Source organism: Boleophthalmus pectinirostris, unplaced genomic scaffold, assembly GCF_026225935.1.
Source record: "Boleophthalmus pectinirostris isolate CB_2022bp ecotype Guang Dong unplaced genomic scaffold, ASM2622593v1 HiC_scaffold_13, whole genome shotgun sequence".
Lineage (NCBI taxonomy): Eukaryota > Metazoa > Chordata > Actinopteri > Gobiiformes > Gobiidae > Boleophthalmus > Boleophthalmus pectinirostris.
In genome coordinates this window covers 29,856,936-29,877,487 of record NW_026571036.1, presented here as the reverse complement: position 1 = coordinate 29,877,487, position 20,552 = coordinate 29,856,936, and the positions used below count along the sequence as shown (strand labels likewise).

Below are 20,552 nucleotides of genomic sequence, written 5' to 3'. Positions count from 1 at the left end.
GCAATTGGACAGTGGGGACATGTAACAACTAATATTTGGGGAAGACAAAATAGTCCCTACCAATATTTGACATTATATTTTAATAAACAAAAATATACATTTATTCTGATATTTTTCCAAACTCAATAGTATTAATTTAACACATTTTAGTTCACATTTTGTTTATTAGACGTTGCGAGATGTATTGAGTGATATAACGACAGGGTTTCATTGGTTGAAACAGAGTGATGTCATTAGTGAAACCAGGAGCCTAAACTGAGGAAGCGACAGGACAGGGCAGCACCTGAAGATGTCGGCTTGAGCAGGCGTGAGTGAAGACACTGCACACCAAACTTTGAAAAACTTTTCAAAAGGAACTTACTTGGCTTCATCTTCAATTAATCTTGTCTTATAATGAGTCGACGCGGAAAAAGAGCGACTATCAATCATAAACTGTATAAAAGAAGTGGACTAACCAAGTGTGACGTCACCCATAGTGTTCAGAGCTCAAATGAAGCTCGCAATGGTCACGGTTACAGGAGCGAATCTGGAGCCAGACTCTATGCTATGAACAAGATTTATTTGACAGACAAAACAGCGAAAAATTATTCAGGATCATGTAGAGCTTATTAATACAAACATTTTAAGACCAAAATGACGAGGCTCACTGCAGAAGTTACAGAGAGAGGCGGCAAGATCCAAATGTAAGTCAATTGGAGTCAGAGTCAGAAGGAGCTGGAAGAACCTTCTGGAGCACTTCCTCTTTGGCAAGCGGTGACTAGAACGTTAGCTATGTCCACTCATATATACGGTCTATGCCATCACCACAAGTGCACCTCCCAAACGGAGCCCTACTCGTGCGCAGTGAGCAGCCCGACTCTACTGACAGTATTCCACGGAAAATTGTTCGGACATGACCTCACAAATATCTCATCACCAACAAGCAAAGGGAAATCTGCTACAAACTTCTACATCGCTGTTATCCACTAAAGAATCATCTTAGAAGGGCAATGGACACAAACTGAAAAATGAAACCACCTCTCACTTATTTTGGACCTGCCCAGACTGTGCGTTTTTGGAAACAATTCATAAAACATATACGCAACTTCTTACCCCATTTTACCCTTTCTTAAAAAGATGTGCCGTTTGTACAATATTATATAATTTATCTGTTAATCATGTAACTTATTAATTTTGTAGACAGACTAATAATACATGATTACTCAAACATGTGTGAATGAAACAAAAAACAACTCCCGGTCTGTTTTTGAGGAGGTAACAACATTCTAACATTGCTTAAAGCTCACAAGAGTCAATGTTGCGCAATATAGATCCTTTAATACCTCACAGCAGTGTAATCCCGCTCTTCAAAACATAAAATCCGACGTAATTCAAAACATTCTTCTTATCTACAAATCAAACCGGGACCTTGCCATTGTGATAAAATAGTGTACATAGTTTGTATCCTTGCGTCACGTCTTATCTGGTGTGTTACAGTAGCGGGAGGAGACGAGGGAGTCCAGTGCCCTTCAGAGCTCACACATTAAATTTGCATCTGGAGTGCTCCGATCAGTGACCAGTGTAATGTCAGGTGTCAGGGCTCTAGACGCGCTCGCTTTGTCTGTCCAGTCACAATTCAAATCAAGAATGACTCAGATATCTGTAAGGAAATCATCTGTAATATCAACCTTTTGTGATACTAAAAGGTGTACTGTGTAACTTTTCTGGTGGAGGGTCCATCAAATGCTTTTAGCCAGTTTTGTTTAGAATGATTCACACTTCAAAGTATGATATTAAACCTTTCTATCTTCATGGAGACCAAACCAGATCAAGTTACAGGTCAGATCTGTGGAGAGGCAACCCCGCTCACAGTCAGAAAGTGTGTTTTTTCTTGATATTTTTGAGCTCTAAAACAGTCTGGAATTGAATAAATGTAATGTAGAGTTATTTTATGTCACACTGTGGAACATTTCAGCCAGAGCAATGACGTATCCATAGAAACAAGCAGGTGACCGACCCCCAAACAATACTTTAAATAGTGCAGTCTTTTAAAAACGTCCTGTACCCGTTTTTCCCCATGTTTTTGAGCACAATCTGTCTTGCCCTTTTTTGCTGACAAGAAATTATTTATGGATTTAAAAAATATGAAATAAACAGAGAGGGTAGTGCAGGGGTGTCAAACTGAAATTCACAGAGGCCAAAATTAAAAACTGGGACTAAGTCGAGGGCCAAACTAAATATTTATTGAAAAATTTCAACAACATTTGCATGTTTTCTCTACTTTCGAGATATGTAATGTTAAACCTTTTCTTATTAAAATAAATGTTTAATAATAGTTTTGCTTAAACATTGAATCCAGAACAAGCAGAATATAAAATAACAAAATAAATAGTCTCTATAGCAGGCGTCTCCAACCTGTAGCTCGGGAGCTGCCAGTAGCTCTCCATCTCATTCCAAGTGGCTCATCAGGGGATTTCTGGATTACACGTATTGTCCTGAATAACTCAAATTTGATTAATTAAACACCTGTTATTATTGTAAATCTATCATTATAATGCCTGACTTTGAGTGCTCCTAAATAAATAATGGTTTATGTTTTATGATTTATCTAACTGTATCTTGCCATGGCTCTTATGTACACTTTTTTCTTGAGATTTCTAAAAGTAGTAGCTCTCTGGAATTTTCATTTTGTAAAGGTAGCTCACCAGAGGAAAAAAGTTGGAGACCGCTGCTCTATAGCCTATCCGTAGCCAGCGGGTCAGCTCTAATACATATTTGTTATGATTTTGTGGGCCAAATTTGGCCCCTGGGCCTGAGTTTGACGTGTCTGTGGTAGAGTGTCCAAAAATGATGCTTAAGAAAAGAAAACATTACTTTATAATAAAAATATTCAAGTAGAAGTACAAAGTAGTCGTCCAAGAAATTACTCAAGCAAGAGTAAAGTCCTGTGTGCATCTAAAAACTTATTGTCAGATAATCAGGAAGTGGGTGTTAACATGCTAGTTGTTGTTGGCTTTACTGATAAGGCAAAAGCTCTGGTTTCTGAGATGTGAAAAACACTCATAAACTCATCACTGTGAGTAATTAGAATGCCTTGAATGCAGAACGTAAATGAAGAAAAACTATGGACCAATGCAAACTATTAAAAATGGACTAGTTCTGTTTTTCACATTTTTGACTGTGAAAATCATGTACAGTGTGTTTAAGATGTCAGTTTTGTGTCTATAGTTTGCAGACAGTTCTTTAGTGAAATGTATGTACAGTATGTGCAGCACACTTCTATTAAACATAAAGAAGTTTTTATTGGAATAATTAACGGTGAACCAAAGACTAATTTCTACTATAGTGGACAAAAGATTTAAGTTAAAGTTAGAGTGTGTAACTTTCTGGAGAAGCGTGAATCATTCCATAGAAATAGAAAGTAAGAACCACACTTCTGCTACGTTTCAGGCCATACTGTGGATCATTATAGTCAAAGGAATACAATTCCCATGGAAACAAGCAGGTCAAATAAGATTCAGGTTTTATTTTAGACTACCGGTACAGGCTTTTATTTTAGACTTTCAGAACAAATAAAAATGTCTTTCAATATGAATTTCCTGAACATAATTAAGGCAGATTTTTAATCATTACCATTAAAAACGTATAATTACTTACTCCAAAGTCAAACTCTATCAAACCCACAGCCCGAGCTTCAAATAAAATGGTGCACATGTGTGTTTATTTTGGGAGATAACAGACAAAGTTTTTCCAAAGTTCTTGTCATTGTAGCATAACAAAATACCTCAATTCAGTTCAAACATGCCCAAAATGCCTTAAAGGTGCAATGTGTAACTTTCTGGTGGAAAATCACCTGCTTGTCTTCATGGAGGTGTTTTACTTTACTCAGAATATTCCACCGTCTATCTTGCATTGATTTACTGTAATTATACTGTTATTACACAGAAATACCTCGAAAAGCATGGATTTGAACTTCAAGTGGGCTTGCTCCTCCACAGAACAGAACAGTGACTTGGCCTGGTGGTGTCACGTACTTTTATTTATGGACATGGATAAGTTTAATGCCATGTTGTGGAATATTTTGATTAAGACAAGTGAACCAGAAATGCAACTTTAAAGGTCCTATATTACGCAAAACTGACTTGTGAGCTTTAGGCCGGGGGTTTCCAACCTTTTTCCTCAACTGAGCTACCTTTACAAGACAAAAATACCAGAGACCTACTAGTTTTAGTGGTCACAAGAAATTTAATATATAAAAAAAGAGCCTCAGCAAGCTTTAGATGAGATACAGTTCGATTAGTGTGACCAGTCGTTCCTATTTACTCGGGACAGTCCCAGTTTTGAGCCTGTGTCCCCTGTCCCAGTAGATTTATACAAAAACACTGATTTGTCCCAATTTTATACAAGAAACGTCCCAGGTGTCTCTAGTTTTGACCAATTTGACCCCTGCGAACAGTAAAGAGAGGCATAAACTGTCATTTGTTCAAGTAAAATACAGAAAAGCAGCTGAAAAATGACCAAAACACGAAGAAAATTTTACTCTACTGACTCATGTTTGTCATGCATGGGCCGAGTGCAGAAAAGATTTTCTTAATTACGCACTCAATTTACAATTTGATTTTTACCAACCACCACAAACCGAGGGTGTCCCGGGTTTTTATTTTTGAAAATCTGATCACCCAAAGTTAGATCCCCATAAAACATAAACCATTCTCACTGTATTAGTGCACAAAGTTGAGCTACAGGTTGGAGACTCGCGCTTTAGGTCATGTTATCAGGGGCGGTTCTGGGCACGGGCAAACAGGGCAGCATCTCATGGGGATTAGGGTTAGGGTTAGGTCCTCACTTTTTTCAATCAGTGTAGGATCGCCACTGCATGTTATAATGCTGTTACCTCCTCCAAAACGTACTCGGAGTTGTGTTTTGTTCCATTCACACATGTTCGAGCAACCCTTTTTATGCGTCTGTCTGCATCTCCAAAGCTCAAAATGCTCTGCTCCACCTTGCACTGAGAGAAAAACCCAGCCTAAATACGCAGGGAGTGTGAATGAAACAAAACACAAGTCCAGGTTTGTTCGTGATGAAAAAAACTCATCAGAAAATCACGTAATACGAGCTCTTCTTTAAATAGTGCTTATATTACATCTAAATGTCATGGGAACAGCAACAAGTCATTACCAGCTTCTCTTGCAATTTTCTCCCCTGCCACCTGCAAAGATGTATCTCCTTATGATGTCATTATAGCGTCATTTATCGTGAGCTCATTGCGTTACGACCAGCCGTTGTAGGTTAACCGCTTTAACATTTGCGAAAAGTCAATTTACCCAAGCAAGGCCCTCATTTTTGGGAATTTACACACTTGTTTTAACACTGTTGATGTTATCGCAGTGAAGTGCAAGAGAAACACAGCCTAATTGAACCCTAACTTCACGTAATTACTTAATCCGACATTTTTACGCACCAAAATTGCCATCTATAACCACGTAACGACTGATTACGCGATTACTCTTACACACTCCATATCCCCTACACGTAAAGATTGATTACTTAATTGATTCCTTAATAGGTCAGTACGTGCAACTCTGGTAACTTCAACGTATTTTGGACAACAAACATTTTCACACGCCCAAATCGTCACCAATTAAGGCGCGTAAAACCCAAATTCCACCCACTCGATCAATATATTCCATAAAGTTTGCAGCCCTCGCGTCCAGGTGACCCCTTCGTTCCGATATGCGTGATCTCATTGCGCTCTCAGCCTTCCACGTCCCTCTTGTTGACCTTGGTTGAGTCTAAAGCGAGGACAGAGCGCTATTATCCGTGTTATATGGCATTGCACTTGGTACGGTGGCGGCGGCGGCGGCGGTAGTGGTGGTGGTGGTAGCGTGTTGATACTGGGAACAGAGAGGAGGAGGAGGAGGTGGTGGAGGAGAGGAGGAGGAGGAGGGAGGGAGAGGAGGGAGAGGAGGAGGAGGAGGAGGAGGGGGGCCCATGCACATACGCACACATACATTGCAAAACTGCCAGTCCGATCGCGAGTAGCCCTACCACTCCCTCGGTATTCATCACAAGCATTATCTGATATTCCCCAAAGCGACGTCCGCGCGAACAGTTAGCGCAACATTTAGCGCAAAAAAAACAAGTCGAAGCAATGACGAAAAGATAAGCACTCGCTACTTACCGTATCGTTGCTTTCCGTGGTAGCCACTAATATCTACGTAGAATTTTCAGAGGTGCGTGGAGCGGGGAAGAGTAGCCAGATCGTCCGTACGTGAAGCAGTGTACCGTAATTTTCCAAAACGCAAAGCAAACACAAGCGTCCGAGTGGTGCTTCCCAAAATATAAGTATAGAGGAAATACGCTCGATTCTCGCCGATGTGTCGCCGTGCTGTACTCCACACGGGGTAAAACAGCCTTCAAAAAAAATCGACGAAAGCCAACAACTCCGCGCACACTCCGTAAATGACCGATTCTTCGCGATGTTTGCTCAATTTCATCCGCGGATCCACTCTGGTCGAAGCCAGCGGCACCAGCTCGAGCACAACCGCGTCTCCTCCTCCTCGCTACAGCCGCGACTCGCTCGTGTGCTCGCTGGGTATACGGTGGCTCGCTCGCTCGCTCGCCTCGTTCGCTGGTTCGTTCGCTCGCCTGCGCACACACATATACACACACGTAGCTGTAGCTGTATCCGTCACTTGGCCGGAGCAGTGCGCGCAGCTTTCAGTTTAGTGCAATAGCGAGAAAGCCAGCGTCGTGGAGCGGAGTGGAGCGGAGCGGAGTGGAGTGGAGTGGGGAGAGCTCAAAAACTACCCTGACGTTGCGATAAGAGACGGCAGACATAGACAGCCAGGTGGATCGCTCAGGCTTTGCTCCCTCGCGTGAAAACGACAAGGAGAAAAGTCAGAATTTTTTTGCATAACGTCAAAAAGTACATCCTCAATCGAGTTGTGCGCTGAAACATGTGACGGTAGCGTGGTGAGGCTTTTAAAGGGGTATCCACGCGTAAACTGACAAACCGGATCACTCCACTCAACTTTTACTACAGTGTGGTAAGTTTTGATTGATGTGTCACTGTGAACCACCTGTAAACACGACACCAAACTTATTAAAAAGCAATAAATGTGGTCGTCAGGGTTGAAATTGTAAAGGTTTTTTGTTGGTTTGTTTGTTTTATTCAATTCACAATGCGTTATTTGTTGTTTCCAAGTCCAAAAACGAAACCTAAAGGAGCTTCAAATTTCCTGGTGGAGGTGTCTGCTTGTCTTCACCTGGAATATTCCACTGTATGGCATTAAAGGTACAAGACCGGTCGAAAGTTTTAGAACAACCCTCATTTTTCCAGTTATTTATTACAATTCAAGTCCAATGAAGAGCTTGAAATCCAATCTAATCCACTTTATTTATACAGCACATTTCAAAAACAAACAGTTTCCAAAGTGCTGCACAAATACATAACAACAATAATAAAATGGTAAGATAAACGCTCAGATTTAATCATACTAATCGGCAAACAAGTAAAATAAAATAAGAGCAAAATCATAGAATAGTGATAAATAAATAAAGCCAATATAATACATAATAAAAATTAAATTAGCTGAAACAATATATAAAAAATCACTTAAAGTATTAGACAAAAAGCCCACAAATGATCACTGTTGCAGAATACTTGACAAATACAAATTCCTAAATTGGGAAAACACAATCAAATATGCAGATTTAATTCTGGTTTACAAAGTTTTTAATCATCTTGCTCCACCTCCTCTAAAGGAGTTTGTGAAAAGAAATTCAAATCGCACAACAAGAGCAGCTCCAGAGGCGACTGCTCTGTGCCGTTTAGGAAAAGTACCTTTGGACAAACTCTCTTTTGCTTATCGAGCAGCTCAAACATGGAACACAGAGCTGCTCATATACGAGAACTTTCAACACTGTCAGCATTTTCTAAAGCTTTAAAACAGTGGTTATTCAATGGTCAAATATGTCACCATGTTTAACCAATTTATCTTTTCTTTTATTTTGAGGGGTTGTTGGTTTAACTCTTGACTTAATTCTTAAACTTCTGACTTTGAACTTCAAATGAACTGTTTGAAACTAATTGTATGTATAGTGAGTGTGCTGGTGTTGTGTACTTTTGTGTGATTGTTGCTGTACTTTTCCTCGTCCTATAGATGATTTTACATCAAGCTGCCGAGGGACTGAAGATGGAAATTAGCCACGTTGGCTATAATCTTTGCATATTTACATTTTTAATGTTCATTAATATGTACTGTCCCTTTACAAATAAATAAAATAAGAAATAAGAAAAATAGACTGCGGTGTTAAAAGCCAGAGACTAAAAGTGGGTTTTAAGACAAGATTTAAAACTTTCCGCTGTGGGGGTTGTTCGGACGTGTGGGAGAAATGGTACAAAGGTAAGAACTGAGCAGCCAGAGGTTAAAGATAAAAGATACAAAACACAAGTCCAAGCTCTGCCAAAACTACCTCAGAAAAAAGAACAAGATGGTGAGTGTCCAGCAGCAGCACAGTGTCCAGACTTAAACCCCATGGAGCTGGTTTGGGATGAACTGGACAGAAGAGTGAAGAAACCTACAAGTGTCACACATTTATGGAAACTTCTGCAACAGACTTGGGAAGAACTTTCTGAACAATATTTGATTTCTGTTGTAAAAAGAACGAGCCACGAGTGTGTTCAGCTGTTCTATCTGCCAAAGGTGGACACACACATCAATCAAAAGTTTAGAATATGTTTTGGTCAACAGTAAAGAGTAAAAAAATGGAAAAATGCTTTGTCTAGAATGTTCCACGGTACAGAATAAGCCTTATTTATGACGAGGGAGACAAGCAGGTTACGGCACTACATTACATCACAGTTCAGATCTGTGGAGAGTCGCCCCTATTCTGAAAAAAACTATTGTATTTTAGGATAATCTGGATGACTTCAGCCCTGGAATTGCCAATCTCTACTAAACAAAAAGTAAAAGTTAGCTGTTAAAGGTGCATTGCGGAACTTTTCTGGTTAAGGATCCGTCACCTGCTTGTCTTCATGGAGATTCTATTGTTTTGTCTAGAATGTCCCATGGTAGAAGTTAAATCTATCACGAGGGTGTCGACTATAGACTACATTATAAGTCAGATCTATGGAGCTGCAACTCAGTTCACAGAGAGGATTATTTTTGAGCAATAGAAACACCTGTAATGAATAAATGCAGGATAGATGTGTTTAATGTCATACCATGGAACATTCCAGGTAAAGCAATAACATCTCCGTGGAGACAAGCACCTTCAAATGTGTCTATCTCACATTTATTTGATGACGAGGTTTTATTTCATTACCAAAATAATACTTTATCAAATATTCCTACTGTGAGAGGGATTACCTTTCCACAGAGGTGGGACCAAGTCGTTGTTTTGCAAGTCTCAAGTAAGTCTCAAGTCTTTGACCTCAAGTCTGAGTCAAGACCCAAGTCAAATACAGGCAAGTCCAAGTCGAGTCTCGAGTCTCTGGTCCATAAGTCCAAGTCAAGTCCAAGTCGTCTGCTTTGAGCTTCAAGTCATTTCAAGCCAAAAAAGTACCAAATAGAGCTTAGATTTTTGCAGTTTAGATGATTTTAAACTAAATTGTTCTTTAAAAAAATCATGGAATATTTATATATGAATATTTATAAGAGTTGTAGAAATGCAATTTTTTCCTTTTTAAATGTCTTGTCAAGATCTTAGTGTGAATCATTATAGTCAGAGTAGTAAATCTTCTCAAGTCACAGGGCTCAAGTCCAAGTAAAGTTCCAAGTCACTGAGCTTCAAGTCCAAGTCGAGTCCCAAGTCTTAGTCTGTTTTATCAAGTCAAGTCTCAATTTCTAAAAACAGTGACCCAAGTCTGACTCAAGTCCAAGTCACGACTTGCAAGTCCCCACCTCTGCCTTTCCACAGATCTGACCTGTATAACTTGGCCTGGTGGAGTTACCTGCTTGTCGCCATAGAGATAGATAAGTATGTTTATTCCTCGTTTAGTCATAATGAGGAACTTTTCAGGCAACAGCGTAAGATTTCCAGGTAATTATGAGTAATGAGTTTAAGTCCTATTATAATGTTGTTACCTCACCTTGTGACGTCATGAAGCAACAGTTTTCAAATTAACAGCTCATTTTACCTTCAGTTTTGCAGAAATTGGTAATTCCAGGGATGAAATTAAGCAAATAACTCAAGCAAAGGTGTTAAAACACAGTGGAGCACTTCCTCTATTACCACATGACATCATGAGGTGTTTTCTGTTTAAGAGAAGAACTCCTGAATATCCAGTTGTGTGTTAAACATGTGTAAATGAAACAAAACACAACTCCGGGTCTGTTTGTGAACAGGAAACATTATAACAGAGAATTTTTAAAATAGGGCAATACAGGCCCTTTAACCAAAATATTTCAGTCAAGGTTACTTATTCTTCATGTGACTCCAGTTTTGATTTGCTGAATAATTAACCATGAACTACAGGGCAAACTCCCAAACAGTTTAAATGGTGTCAGACGCATTCAGAGTCTGTGAAAGTCTGTGTGTCTGCACTGGAGCTTTGATGTGGAGTTTCTGAAGTTTCCAGCGTCACTTTCATTTCAATTTGGTGCTGTTCTGAGCATGGTTCAGGAAGACAGCAAAAGTGCACGAAATAAAGACGTGAAGCATAGACTGAATGAAGAATAATGTAAAGAATGAAAGAGTGAAATGTCATATAAATGTATTTTATTATTAATGCATGATTATGGTTCCAAATTCACCTATTTGCACAATTCTGTCCTGTTTCCTCATCACAAACATACCTAGAGTTGTGTTTTGTTTCATTCACACAAACCCTGCATTTTTAGACTTCCCCCAAACCGAAAACACTCTGCTCCACCTAATGATGTCATGTGGTAATACAGGAAGTGCTCCACTGTGTTTTTAAACTCCACACAGCTGTTAATTTGCATTGCGGAAATTTCAGGTGAAGAATCTGTCACCTGTTTGTCTCCATGGAGATGTTATTGTTTTACCTGGAATGTTCCATGGTACGGCATTAAACACATCTATCTATCATTTATTCATTCCAGGTGTTTCTTTTGCTCAAAAATAATCCTCTCTGTGAACTGGGTTGCATCTCCATAGATCTGACCTATAATGTAGTCTACAGTTGTCTCCCTTGTGATAGATTTAATCTCTCCTGTGATAAAGATAAAGCAATCAAAGAGAAGCAGGTGACGGATCCTCCACCATAAAAGTTGCGCAATGCACCTTTAACAGCTAACTTTTACTTTTTGTTTAGCGGAGTTTGGCAGTTCCAGGGCTGAAGTCATCCAGATTATCCTAGTGAAGGTGTATTTAGTTTAAAAACACACTGGAGCACTTCCTGTATTAACACGACATCACAAGGTGGAACACCCTGTTGTCTGTTTGAGAGAAGCCTAGATTCGCAGGATTTGTGTGAATGAAACAAAAAAACAACTCTAGTTATTTTTGTGATGAGAAAACAGGACAGTAACGCTCAAATAGGTGAATTTTGAACCACAATCATGCATTAAATTGAAAACTACCACTACATTACAAGGTGGAACAGAGCATTTTGAGCTTTAGAAATATCCATCCATTTTCTTCCACTTCTCCGGGGCCGGGTCATGGGGGGCAGCAGTCTAAGCAGGGACTCCCAGACTTCCCAGACACTTCCTCCAGCTCCTCTGGGGCGACCTCAAGGCGTTCTTAGGTCAAATGAGAGACATAGTCCCTCCAGCGTGTCCTGTGTCTTCCCCGAGGCCTCCTCCCAGTGGGACATGCCGGGAACACCTCCCGAGGGAGATGCCCAGGAGGCATCCGGAACAGATGTGCTCCCGTCAGATGGCTCCTCTCGATGTGGAGGAGCAGCAGCTCTCCTCCGAGCTCCTCCTGTGTGACTGAACTCTTCACCCTATCTCTAAGAGAGGAAACTCATGTCAGCTGCTTGCATCCGTGATCTTGTCCGTTTGGTCATTACCCAAAGCTCATGACCATAGGTGAGGGGAGGAACGAAGACTGACTTTTCCAGAATTTCCATGATGGTGGGAACCCTGGAAATATCACTGCATGTATTAAAAACCTGTTGCTTTAAGTTTAAATGATCTATACTGTCCATGTATAATGTATAATATATGCCAATGTATTGGCATATATTATACATTATACATTATATTACTTGAAGGTCAGATATTATGCAAAATTGACTCTTGTAAGCTTTAAGCCATGTTATAATGTTGATACATGATCAAAAACAGACCTGGAGTTGTGTTTTTTTCACACATGTTTGAGTAACCCTTTATTACTAGACTGTCTACCTCCAAAGCTCAACATGCTCTGTTCCACCTTGTGATGTCATGTAGCTGTAGTTTTCAAGTTAATGGTCATGGTAAATGGTCACATTTTTATATAGCGCACTACCACTCATCATTCACACACATGCACGCACGCACTCACACACACACACACACCCGCACACACACACACACCCGCACACACACATACACCAGTGTACACAGACCAGTTTTTCCCACAGAAAATTGGTTAGGCAAGGCGGTGCTGCTGAAAAGTGAGGAGCGGGGGTGTGTGGAGATTCCATGTCACAGCCGTAGTTTTGCGAGGATTTACGTGGTTCGGAGGGACGTAGTGAAGGCGGGGGCCACTTTTTGTCCTTTTGGCCTCCTTAATTATAAAGTACTACGGGAAACACTCCAGACACTAGGAGCAAGGTGGGTGGGTTAAGTGTCTTGCCCAAGAATACAATGACAGCATTCATCTGTAAGAGTTGGAATCACACCACCAACCTGTGAGTCAGTGGATGTGACCGCTCAACTAATGATGTTTATGTCAAGAGTGGGATTTAAACTGCCAACCTTTGGATCAGTGAACAAACACTCTTACCAACTGAGCTACTGTCACCTCAGTTAACAGCTCCTTTTACCTTTTGTTCAGTAGAGATCGGTAATTCTAACACTGAAATGATCCAAATGATTCTATTGAAGGTGTATGGAGTTTAGAAACACAGTGGAGCACTTCTTGTATTACAGCATGACATCACAAGGTGGAGCAAAGTATTTGAGAGAAAAATGCAGCCTAAAAACACGCATCAAGAATCTCGGACTTCCGGTCATTGCGCAATGAATACCGGGAAGGATTTTCCAAAAAAGTGAGCATCAAACCGCCATGTTTGTTTTCCCAGTGAGATGCGTCTATTGACAAAGCCGATCTTTTCAAGTCTTTTGAACCATATCGCTTTTGTTTCTGGTTCTGATATTGTCATATTTTAGTTTTGGAATTCGGACATCATAATTGTGTGGTTGTTGGATGTTCTAACAGCGGAAAACGGCTCGAGAAATTTGTTTGCGAACTCCATAAATGCAAAAGGGAATCAGATGTGTGTGACTGCAAACCTCCGTTCAAACTGTTTCTCTTCTCAATGCAATAGAAAAATAGTGAAAGGTGAAGACGATGGGCAGGGTTGATCCACGGGAAGGACGAAAAAGGAAACCTTTGACTGCCTAAATCATCCCGAGTTTGCAGCGAACATTTTGCATGTGGAGTGACAACAAAGCGGGATCCAGTTTGTTAAGTGAGAAGTGGAGACAAGACAAGACAAACAGGCTGAGCTTGCACTTTCTTGTTCATGTGGTTTTACAGCAACATTAAGTCTTGGTCTCTTTGCAGTGGAAGTTGATTCTTGGCGAACAGCTGGTGCCTTTTGCTTTGGCGTTGACTTTTTAAATTCGTAACCAAGGTTGAGCGAGGGATCGGGATTTTACTTTGATGGTGCTGCACATACAAAATGTTCACTGCAAACTCTGGATGATTTAGGCAGTCAAAGATTACCTTTTTTGTCCTTCCCGTGGATCAGTACTGCCCATCACCTTCACCTTTCACTATTTTTCAATTCCGTTAGGAAAGGAAACCGTTTGAACGGAGGTTTGCAGTCACACACATCTGATTCTCTTTTGCATTTATGGAGTTTGCAAACAAATTTCTCGAGACGTTTTCCGCTGTTAGGATCCAACAACCACACAATTATGATGTCCGAATCCCAAAACTAAAATATGAAAATATCAGAACCAGAAACAAAGCTGATATGGTTCAAAAGACTTGAAAAGATCAGCCTTGTCAAGAGACGCATCCCACTGGGAAAACAAACATGGTGGTTTGATGCTCACTTTTTCGGAAAATCCTTTCCAGTATGCACTGCACAATGACGGGAAGTCTGAGATTCTTGATGCGTGTATATCCAGGATTTGTGTGTTAAACATGTGTGAATGAAACAAAACACAACTCCAGGTCTGTTTGTGACGAGGAAACAAATTTATAACACAGATCAGAAAACAGCGTGATGTGGGCCCTTTAATCTGATCTTCATCCTTGGTAGTGGGCTCATGGAGACTTCTGCGTATCCTCCCTTTTCTGGTTGAGACGTCTCTTGGAAGCACAGCGGATTTTGAGAAAGAGCTGAAATACCTGCAAATTGACAGAAGTGTTCTCTGCCAAAATCCTCTGCACAATTTTGCTCCCTGCTTGAAATTCAGCTATGTCCAAGAAAAAAGTAAGAGAGCTTCGGAACTGGTGAATTTTTTACTGTACCTGATTCATGTTTTAGCCTTGGGGATAGAATAAAAATAAATAAAGAGACGGAAAAAAAGCCAAAATTGGAACTTGACGTATTACATGTTTAAACATTTGACAATTATTTTTATTCTAAATCTCACCTGTTTTGAATTTTTAGATTTGCAGTCCTTGAAAAGTGTGTTTATTACTCATGTTCACCAGCAAAACTCAAGGTTGGCAGTACGATTTCTGCTTCTACTGCACTGCTAAGCTGCAACAATGAGTATATGTTATGGTGTTATGTGTTTTGTGGTTCAACCAGTTTACTCTTTCAGTGCTGCGTATATAAAAGTATCGAAAATCAGATACTTATCAATACTAAAACTAGTATCAAAACTACATATTTAAGCAAGTATCGAAACTGAAAAATGTACAACTGGATAAAATGTTCCTGAACAGTTTTATCAGAACTAGTAAAATAAACAAAAGTTTGTGTTGAAAATTACAATATTATCTAAAAAAAGAGGTTTTAAAATGATCATTTGGGTATGAAAATCAGGATCAGAATTTAAATCGAGTCAAAAATGTTTGTATCGTGACAACATTATTAGGTACTCTAAAGCTGTTTTGTGATTTGAAACATGACTGCGTCTCTCCTCAGTCACACTCGGTGGTTTGAGCTTTTGGAGCCACAGACGCCTTGGGGGCAGACAGAAGGCAGAAGTGTGGTTGCCAATTTGCACCCAACTACATCACAGTCACAGCTACAGCACAGACACGGTGAACGCAACACGAGGAGCTGTATGAAAAATCCATTAAAGGCATACCAAGCAACTTTTCAAGTGGAGGGACCATCATGTCCTTGTCTCTATGACAATGTTATTGTTTTGCTTATAATGTTTCACAGTATGGCATTAAACTTATCTATTTTTATGATAATGAATGAAATTAAAGACTAGATTTGTGGAGAGGAAGCTCTACTCACAGTAAGAAGGTTTGTTTTTCTAGGTATTTTCTAAGCAATAAAAACACCTGTAATTGAATAATAGTTCAATGAGAAATAAACCAATAATATCAAACAAGTAGCAGACCCCTAGCCAGGCTGGCTCAATTTCATTTCTCTCCAGTGACTACATCAGGAATCAGAATACACTAGACGGTTTGCAAGAACCCCAGAAGTTGTAAACAACGCACTGGCCAATCAGTGAAGAGCAGTGAAGCCATGACGTCCAACTCAAGTGCCTGTCTGTGTCCCTTTTGTGATACAGCACAACAGTAAACAAAGTGATCGAGATGGATGTGGACGAAGACAGACATTCTGTGTTGGCAATGATTTCCAAAATCAAGGATTTAAAGCCTGAACAAAGAGAATGTTTGGTGAATTTTATCAAGGGGAAAGATGTTATTGCCCTTCTTCCTATGGGATTTGGCGCTTTACATGCATCACGACCAAATAGCAGCGATTGGTTAAATAAAAAAAAGTACCCGCCTTTAAAGCTGCTTTTTGTTGCCTTAAAACATGAAAAACAGAACTAGTTCATTGTAAACAGTTTACAATGATTGTCCTCACTTCCTCCGTGCATCCTAATTATTCACTGCAACCGAGTTTCTATGCATTTTTCACAACTCTTACAGTAGAGAGAGTGAGTGAGTGGGTGGAGCTTTGTTGGATGTAGTGGACGCATGCTCTGAGGTTAAAAAGAAAAGGAATAGGCCAAAAGACCGGTCAGATATGCCAATCCATTTATTGTCAGGTATGAAATATGGCTAACAAGGTCAAAACACACCCAGAGCGCCCTCTAACGTAATGACTCCACCAGTAAGTAAACAACTAGCAACAACTAGCATGCTAACACGCACTTCCTGATGATCAGACAATAAATATACAGCAGACCATTGTCCTTAAGAGCTGCTTATGCAAAATATCTGTACTGGGACAAGACTAACTTTGCTCAAATACATGGAAAGGTTCAATTTTCTACCAGACAACACGGACCTGAAGTTTAGTATCACAGTTTCAAATACTTGTTCCCCCTGTATTAGAACATAATTAGAAAACTGCAGCTTCTTCCGTTCCATTAAGTGCATGACTAATACGAGTATTATACTACACAGACTTCCTCCAAACCAGGCCAGCCTCATTATAATCTCACAGCAGAACACTCACTTTTCACTTTGGCTCGTCCTAATTACAAACACATATCCACACACTGGGATTCACAATTAAGCTGAATCAGACTATCCACAATGTAAACAAGAGGCAAGCTCCAACATGAACCGCCCCCTCTCTATTGACCGCCACTGTTTTGTCTCCACATCTGTTCATTCAGTACAGGTGCACCTCATTTCCTCTGCAATTTTCTTATGCAATTGAAAGTATTTGATGTTACCGTATTTACTGCAGTTTTGTTTTCATGATTTGATTGGCCACATGTGCAAATGGTTTCAACAATTCTGTCCGCAATAACCGGCATTATTTTTGTTCCTCAGATTGTTTCGGCAAAAACAGTTATGAGATCTACAAATGTGAAAGTGACAAAATTACAAATCAGATAATATTATTGTAGTGTTAAAGGAAAAGTGTTTGTTTTGAACTGAGAATTTGATTAGAAAAAGTTTGGTTATAGGTTTACAATTTAGACATAAAGTTAAGCCCTCCACCTGCTTGTCTCCATGGAGATGTTATTGCGTTGTCTGGGATGTTCCATATTATAGCATTAACGTCTCCATGGATACAAGCGACATTAACAAAACCAGGCCAGATCTGTGAAGAAAAAGCACTAAAACACCTGTAATTGAATACATGCTGTTAGTTTAATGCCATACTGTGGAACATTCTGGCAATGCAATAACATCTACATGGAGATGAGCTGGTGGCATACCCCGTACTCCCACCTGAAAAGTTACACAGTGTAGCTTTAAAAGACTTGATTAGTTTAAAAGGACACTATGTAACTTTTTATGTGGAGGGTCTAGATGAAATGTTAATGCTTTACCTGGAGTTCCACAGTAGAAAACCTATCCATCTCCATGGAGACAGGTCAGGTCATGCCACCAGGGCAAGTTACAGGTCAGATCTGTGGATCTGTGGAGAGACGATCATGCTCGCAGTAAGAATGAATGGTTTTCAAAGCAATTTTTTAAAAACAGTAAAACACATGTAATTGAAATGAAAAATGAATTTGAGAAGACATAAAGGTGCACTCAGAGTCCAACACCTGCTTGTCTCCATACTGTGGAACATTCCAGCCAAAACTATAACATCTCCATGGTGACAAGCTAGTTGCATACACCCCACCCCTACAAAAAAGTTACAGTGTGCAGTGTATTTTAAAATAGCTTATAATAGGGACTGTCTGGAATGTTGGACATAGGACCTCATTTCGCTGGTGCTAGGCTAGTGCATGTCAATGGCCATAGTTATCCTGCCAATAAAACAGTCTTACCCACTCCACAAAACACCCAAAACAAACCTATTATTGCACCAGACTGTCAATGTGAATGTCTGTGTTGATAGAATAATGTTTGAAATAAAACTAACCTTGCATCACATGAATCGTCGCATGTTGAGGGACTATTTTCTCATATATCAGTCCGCTGCTGCCAAGCTTTCTATCTGGAAGTACAACTGCTGCTGCTCAGACATAAATCCTTTAAATGCAAGGTTGGTTTTACTTCTGAAATGATTCTATCGACATAGACATTTACATGGACAGTCTAGTGTAATAATTCTTTTGTTTCTGGTGTTTTGTGGAGTGGGTAAGACTGTTTTTAGTGGCAGGAGAACTATGGCCATTGACATGCACTAGCCTAGCACCAGTGACCTCTGCAAATACAAGGACTGGATGGAATATTTTAAAAAAGTGCCTCCACACGTTTCCAACACTCTGGCTCACTAGGAAATGAGGTCCTATGTCCAAAATTCAGAACTGTCCCTTTAAATACTTGCATTTGAAATAAGAGTGTTGCCTCATACTCAAGCAACAAAAAATAGTTAAATAAAACAACAAACAGATTGAAAAGAGGAGATGATAACAGAATTCAAACTAAGATAAATATTTAAAGGTCCTGTATGACCAAAAAAAACTGACTCTTGTGAGCTTTAATCCATGTTATAATGTTGTTACCTCCTCAAAAACATACCTGCAGTTGTGTTTGTGTTTTGTTTCATTCACACGTGTATAAATGTAAACTTGCACAAACTTGACAAACACCAGATGCTCGTACCTCCTGTTTGATGGGCTTGAGTAGAGGGGTGGTCTCTGGTTTGGTCTGGGGGCTTATGGCCTGGACCATGGCGGTGGTGGACTGAAGCACATCTGAGTGCGAAGAGTCTGACGTCATCTCCTCCTTTTGTTTCTGCTTTTCACAAACGTCAAACAACTTCTCCAGGACGCTCTCCTTAGACTGACCTAAAATCAGGGGCGGCGCTACCATTAGGCAAAAGTAGGCGGCTGCTTAGGGCCCCCAAACCTGGAGAGGCCCCCAACTAATTGCCCTCAGTGTCACTAACAGCCTAGCCTGATTCATCAGCCAGTTTCACTTCATAGAAACCGTCTGACCTCGCAGTGTTAGAATTCGTTTGCTCAACAGCAAGCGGGTACTTTTTTTATTTAATCAATCGCTGCTATTTGGTCATGACGTATGTAATGCGTCTAATGGGACTAACTGGTATATTAAGCTTTTCCCAAATCCTGTAGGAAGAAGGACAATAACGTCTTTCCCCTTGATAAAATTCACCAAACATTCTCTTTGTTCGGGCTTTAAATCCTCGATCTCGGGAATCTTTACCAACACAGAATGTCTGGTTTTGTCTACATCCATCTCGACCGCTTTGTTTACTGTTGTGCTGTACCACAAAAGGGACCCAGTCATGACTTCACAGCTCTTCTCTGATTGGCCGGTGTGTTGTCTACAACTTCTGGGGTTTTTGTAAACTGTCTAGTGTATTCTGATTCCTGACCTAGTTGCTTGAGAGAAATGAAATTGAGCAGAGGCACTAGGTGGTACCAGCCTGACTACTAATGGTCAAGGCCTCAGTGCAATTTCATTTTCTCTCAATATGACACTAAAGGAGAATAGTTTAATTTTAAACAATAATCATAAGAAAAATAACAATAATCATATGCAATGGATGTAAACAAAAATGTAATTGTAGTAGCAAAAAAAACAAAGTACTTTCAGTTCTGGTTATCTAGTAGGCTAACTAACTAATAAGACAAGTTTCCAATCCACCATAATTCAAATAAATAGAGATGTGCATGTGTCAAGAATAATGGGGAAAAACAGACAATAAATATATAAAAAAATAAAAATAAAATACGGTGCATTATAGTCAGGGCCCCAAACTCACCTTTGCCTACGGCCCCCAAATTGCTAACTCCACCACTGCCTAAAATACAAGCTTAAAGCCATTTTAGAATGTTATTATCTCATCAAAAACAGACTTGGAGTTGTGTTTTGTTTCATTCACATGTTTGAGTAACACTTTATTATTAGTCTGTCTACATCTCCAAAGCTCCAAATGCTGTTCCACCTCATGATGTCATGAAGAGGTAGTTTTCAAGTTTACCGCTACTTTTTACTTTTTGTTCAGTAGAGATTGGCAATTCCAGAGCTGAAATGATTAATGATTCTAGTGAAGATGTGATGGAGTATAAAAACAGTGTTAAACATGTGAATGAAACCAAACACAACTCCAGGTCTGTTTGTGACGAGGAAACAACCTTATAACATAGATCAGAAAATAGCGTAATATGAGCCCTTTAAAATTCAAGCAGCAATGCACTCGTGGTCTCTAGATGCCAAATTTAATGATCTCCTCCAAACATTTTCCAGTACCCTCTCTTCTCCGCACTTTCCATGTAATAGCCCGAGCCAATCAAAACGCTCATTTCCTCTCACCTTTTTATAACTCCATAAAAGACTTGAGCACCACCGAAACTACTCACAGCTCAGCCTCATCTGAACGACGAAGATTTATTTGGATCTTTGTTTCCACG

The 20,552-nt window shown here is 39.9% G+C and overlaps 1 protein-coding gene across 1 annotated transcript in view; it reads right to left on the bottom strand.

The window, feature by feature from the left end:
* The window catches only part of LOC110168282 (bromo adjacent homology domain-containing 1 protein), an 80,522-nt gene extending 73,561 nt beyond the window's left edge, over positions 1–6,961 (bottom strand). Inside the window, exon 1 of the mRNA XM_055149200.1 lies at positions 6,161–6,961. The gene's annotated coding sequence lies outside the window, so the exon portion shown is untranslated. The remainder of the gene's footprint in view (positions 1–6,160) is intronic.
* Positions 6,962–20,552: the final 13,591 nt, after the last annotated feature.